This window comes from Bidens hawaiensis, unplaced genomic scaffold (genome assembly GCF_021521415.1).
Source record: "Bidens hawaiensis isolate Kalapana, Puna unplaced genomic scaffold, B.hawaiensis_p1.1 tig00032467_1, whole genome shotgun sequence".
Taxonomy (NCBI): Eukaryota; Viridiplantae; Streptophyta; class Magnoliopsida; order Asterales; family Asteraceae; genus Bidens; species Bidens hawaiensis.
In genome coordinates this window covers 129,985-135,984 of record NW_027505253.1, presented here as the reverse complement: position 1 = coordinate 135,984, position 6,000 = coordinate 129,985, and the positions used below count along the sequence as shown (strand labels likewise).

General features: G+C 32.4%; 1 pseudogene; it reads right to left on the bottom strand.

Moving 5' to 3' along the window:
- Positions 1 to 502: 502 nt before the first annotated feature.
- On the bottom strand, positions 503 to 3,071 carry LOC143611881 (receptor-like protein EIX1; annotated as a pseudogene).
- Between the last annotated feature and the right edge of the window lie 2,929 nt (positions 3,072 to 6,000).

The following is a 6,000-nucleotide window of genomic DNA, read 5'->3' as shown; positions in this document are numbered from 1 at the left end:
TAATAACTAAAAGTTTTCCCTAAACACATGTTATTTTCTTATGTATTCTTAGTTTTTTTTCTCTCTCTACTATTAGTTATACATTAATTATACATACTTTTTAAAGTTCTTTTTATATATTTTTAATGATTTCTCATTTTCTTTAATTGCTTTTACATAACATATTTTATTTAAAAAAAACGTTAGGTTTGTTTAAAAAAACATTTAATTTATAAACTGAACATTTTCAGAAACATACACTCGGGTATTTAAGGTAGTTCCAAACCTTGTTATAAATTCGTCGGTCGGGTGGTTAACATGTTGTTTGTTCCATGTTTACTTGAACCTACACCTAACAGATTGTAATTAAGCTCACTTATATTATTTTTATATTTATAATTGGTGAACTACAAATGTAACACTCTTAATCTACTTTATACCAATAATACATCCTCATTTCTTGATATTTTGAACTGAGTTGATTATGGGAGCGATAAGATTCTTCACAACGTTTGTAAAATGCTCACCTTCGAAACTTTCTTTCAAGTTTGCCAAAATGCACAACCACAGTTCATATATCCAATCCTTGATGTGACTCAACAAAACGAAAAAGAAATATCTGCAACGGAGGTTTAAAACTAAAGCACCACAAATTCCCAAAAATCCAACCGCAAATCCAACACCCATACCCGTGTAATACGATTTCCAAAAGCCGTCTTCATCTTCTTCAACATCTTTCTTTTCAACAACAGGTGAAACCCTACAGCTTGGTGTAAGCGGAGGTCCACAAAGCCGAGGATTACCACTATAGGAGGTATAATTGAAGCGTTGAAGTTGAGACCCAACCGGTATTTGTCCTGACAGATTATTATTTGAGAGGTCAAGATAACTTAGAAAATTCAGTTGTGACAAACTCCACGGAATACGTCCTGAAAAATTATTACTTGACAAGTCAAGAGATTCAAGAGAATTCAGTCGACCCATATCTTGTGGGACATCCCCATTCAGTTTGTTGACAGAAAGATTTAATGAAACCAATTCAAAAAGACTAGTGATTTCATGTGGTAGTGTTCCAGACAAGTTGTTTCTTGAAGGTCAATGCTCTTGAGTAGACGCAGTCCACTTCTTCCAAAAGAACGTCTGGTTCCTTTCCATGTAACCCATGCATTGTCTAAAAATTGTGCCTCTTCATTAGGAAGAGTACACGAGACTCCAATAACCGTTCTGCATGGAGCTGATATAGTTGATACATAAGTATGGCTAGTGATCATATAATCTCCAATACTTTTTCTAGCCATTGCTGTGAAGGTATCAAAGCACCTAGGAACACTGTCTGACAACCCATTATTAGACAGGTCAAGGACATGAAGATTACGCAGCCAGCATAACCGAGAAGGTAACCTCCCATAGAATCTATTGGATCCTAAAACAAGAACGTATAACTCTGAAAGTTCTTCCCCTATCCATTCTGGTATAACACCGGATAACTTATTTTCCCCTAGATCTACGAACCTAAGTCTTGTGCAGTTTTTCAAGGTCATTGGCAATTCACCCACAAATGCATTTCTTCGTAAATACAATGCCTCAAGGTTAGACAAGATTCCCAACGAAGAAGGAATTTCGCTGGACAGATTGTTATTTGAAAAACTTAGAACGATTAGCTCTTCTTGAAATTTCATCCAACAATCAGGTAGGCGCCCTGAAAATTTGTTGTTGGAGAGGTCAATAAAAGTTAAACCCGTATCAAAGTTACACAAGAATGAAAGTGTTCCTGAGAACTTATTTCCCGAGAGATTTAATGCAGCCAGTTTAGAAGGCAATATCGGTACCCTTCCTTCGAAATGGTTGTTACTCAAATCTATTCCAGGAGAGCCATCAAATAACACCTCCATGTTTGGAAGCATACCTTTCATTTGATTTGAAGAGAGTCTCAGAAACTTCAATTGACTTGGTAGGTCCCAAAACCAATCGGGGACGCTATCTGATATTCCAGCATTTGAAATATCAATATGCACAAAAAAATGTTGAGTTTTGATCCACGATGGGAATCCAGGTCCCAACCTTCAGGATTGCAATTTTATTGTTGATAATTGGAAAGGGACTTTGTCGTGTAAGCGTAAGTCGACTGCTAAAGAATTGAAAGACAAGTCCAAATAATCTAGTTGTGTGAGATTGAGAAAATGAATATCCGAGATAACACCTTCAAGGGAGTTGGACGAAAAATCAAGAAGTGAAAGCTTTGAAACCTGACCCAAACTGTTTGGCACATTACCGGAAAACTGATTACTAGACAAGTCTAAATGTGAGAGGGAAGGATACCCTTTGAAGTCAGGAATTCTTCCATTCAAAGAATTATGACTAACATCAAGTTTTTCCAGATTTAAAAGTTGACCGACACTATCAGGCATTGACCCATTAAGGAGGTTTTGTGACAAATCTAGGTAAACTAAAGATGAAAAATTCCCAAAATATTTTGGAATGACACCTCCTAATTGATTTTGTGACAAATCCAGATAAGCTAAAGATGAACAGTTGCCAAAGGATTTTGGGATGACACCTCCTAATTGATTTCGTGAGAGGTCTAAGTCGGTAAGAGAAGTCAGATCTACAAAGGAAAAGGGAATAGACCCGTTCAAAGAATTATCGCTAAGATCAAGTTCATGCAAGTTGTAGAGATTGCCAAGTTGTTGAGGAATAGGTCCACTCAAATTAGCACCAGAAATATCCAAATGTTGTAAGTTGGACAAGGAACCCAAAAAGGAGGGTAAAGGACTGGATTGAAAATCATTGTAACTTAGATAAAGATCTTGTAGCTGACTTAACACTTGCAATGAGGGACTAATATTACCTGAACCTAGCGAAGAAAGCAAAAGGCTGATTACATGACCAGTGTGGTCGTCACACGTGACCAACCACCATTCGCAACAATCCGTTATTTCTCCTTTGCTCCCCCAACCGTCTAGATTTCCATTCGGGTCAGTTAGGTTGGCTTTAACATCGAGTAGAGCTTGCCTCTCCACCTCAATGCACGAGCTCACACCACCACTCATGAATATTAATATGCATACCAGCAAAGACACAAGAATAGACATTGCTAGCTGATCATATAGTGTGTGTTTATTAAATGAGAATCTGAGGATATATCTGTCGGAGAATTATTAATAACTATTTATAGAAAAAAGTGGCAGAAAATTTTTTTCTTCTATTGCAAAGTGGAATTCACTACCAGAACGTAACAGGAAGTTGCTGGTAAAAAAATAATAATAATGCTTTTCATATTAATTCTTTTCCGGTATTTCAGTGGTCATTGCCGTGTCAATCCGATGGCGTAACGAACTATAACTGATACCAATCAAATTCGCGTTGTGAATGTCACCGCAAATCGGCCGCGGGTGTGCTACCTCGTTATTTATTAAAATTGTAGAAAAGTGTCAGTTTTATTAATAATAATTAACAAAATAATGATAATGATACTTTCATTTTTTTGCGAAATATACTAATATAATACCGTATACAAAAACTATAAGTGAATACAAAGATAAACTGATTCAAACAAGCTTTAACAAGAACTTCAGCCGTGCCGTGCCTTCTTGTAATATTGCTATAAAAACAAGCAAATAAAACTTTGACGTTTGTGGATGAGAATTCATGTTTAACTCGGGTCATTTAAAACAAATTTAGTGTCTCCCCTAAGAGGCCTCGTCTGTATCCCAGGTACGATATATGATCTTATATGTTTGTGTAAAAAGAAAAGTAATTAGTAAATCAATTTTAGCGTGGGAATCGTATGAAGCAAAGAAAGAAAAAGGCAGCAGCATTTTGATAAGTTTAATGGTTTTTTATACATATAGCCTACACATTTATATAATTATATGTAAATAGTATTTATTTATATGTAAATGTAAGAAGTACAAAACTTATTTAATGAAAAAACGCATTAAAGGATTTCGCTTTGTTAATTTTGTTCTAGTATAATAAAATAATTTAGTGTATTGAAATAATAATGTTAGCTCCATATACATAAAACAGTTGCCGACACTTTTGCCCTTCTTTCACAACTTTTTATCTCAAGACCAAAACTTCCTAGTCCTAGTGCCACAAAAAGCTAGTCACAGATGAAAAAATTTCCACATACGCTACTTTCACATAAATATTTAAAACCCACTACCAGAAAGATAATATATGATCTATTAGCAAAGTATGTGTGGGGTTATATTATAATGTACTAGCTTTTGAACCCGTACATTATACGGGATTTATCAAATGATAAAAATAAATAAGTTATGTTATTTAAAAAAAATAAACAAAATGAAAGGTAAAAATAAATTAAAAGATCATGTATGATATTTTAATTGTGATTCTTAAAATATTTTTCATAATTGAAATTGCGTGTAGCTTAGCATCCTATATAATAAATCTAAAAGATTCAGTGATAATGATAAACCGAGTTGCTATAAATGCAAGTGCCTACACAGGCCTTTAAGGCTATATTAGTTTTTATTAAAATTGTTTTGAAATGAACTAAAGTCATCATTTTTTAAAAATGATCCATACGTATTTGATGATTGTCTTATGTCAGATCAGAACGAAACATGTGATACAATTGTAGTCCGAAATGCGACAAACTCAATTGGGTAATAGGATTGCATGTCCAAAAGGTGTCTTCACATTAAGCACAACATGTGATACAAATTTTGTATACAAAGAAGTATTTTTCAAATTTGTAAACATCATTTTAAGGTCTCATTTACCATGTAAATTAATGTATTAGACAAAGCAAACAATTTATGAATTATAATTTTTTCACGTTTCACGACTTATAAAATGTATCTTCTTCATGTTTCATTATATGTACTACACATGGTGGATAACATGAACTTAATGTAATTTTTCGTGTAACAATGTTTAAAAGATGATGATCAATGTGCATATAGACAATAATCTATAGTATAATGTCATCAGATTACATATATGCACATCTAAATATATATTTTATGCAATGTTGAAAAACCACAGCCAACCTAATAAATTGATTATATTTAGCATCAATTCTTCTTGAATCGTGATTATAAACGTGACATTTATACACCTTTAAATAGTTAATAAAATCCATCTAATGATTCTATAACCCAATTGATAAAATGGTTTAGACTAATGGATAGTTAGGATGAATGAGATGAGATATTATGAATTATGATGAAAAATTAGGCTATGAGTGAATGTAGGCTTGACATCTAAGCATCAACACTTTGTTTTATTAGTAGAGTAAAATAAGATTTGTTTTGTTGAAATTGATTATGTAATAAATGTTTATGAAATAAAAAAAAAACAAAATTTTACAGTTTCCAAAAAACAAAGAATTCGGTTTTATAACTTTTTAGAAAAAATCTAAATTACAGGACTTCAAATTTCTTTAGGTATAACTGGTAATTATTTCAATGCTTAAAAGTTTTTTTTCAGAATGACTACGTTTATAATTTTAAATTAAATATACAAAATTAATAATCGCATTAATTGGAAATATAAATTAAATCGCATAATTAAAAATTTATATATATGAAGTGAGAAGTCTCGTATAATTCAAACTGAATTCATGAGTCCTTATTGTTAAAACATGTTTTGACATCTTTAATAAAAAGTAATGTATACATTGAGCAAAATTATGTTTTAAGTTTTATATTGTTGTAAATAGTCATTAATGTATGCATTATATCTTGAGATGTAACTCATGGGTCAAACCATTTTCACCAATGACCCATGGATAGCATGGATTAAGAAGAAGAGGGATTAGAAGATTAGTATGGAATATTAATCTAGGAATGAATGTGATTAGGACACCTAGGCATCATTATTTTTGTTTATTAGTATTGTAAGATATAACATTTAATTTTCTTGTAGCATGATACTTTAAACACGTTACTTTTGCATAAAATATTTAGATGAGGAGATTCTGAAAGAACACGGTACACGGTTGGAAATAAGAAATAAATCATTATCTTTATATTAGATTTCATCATTATC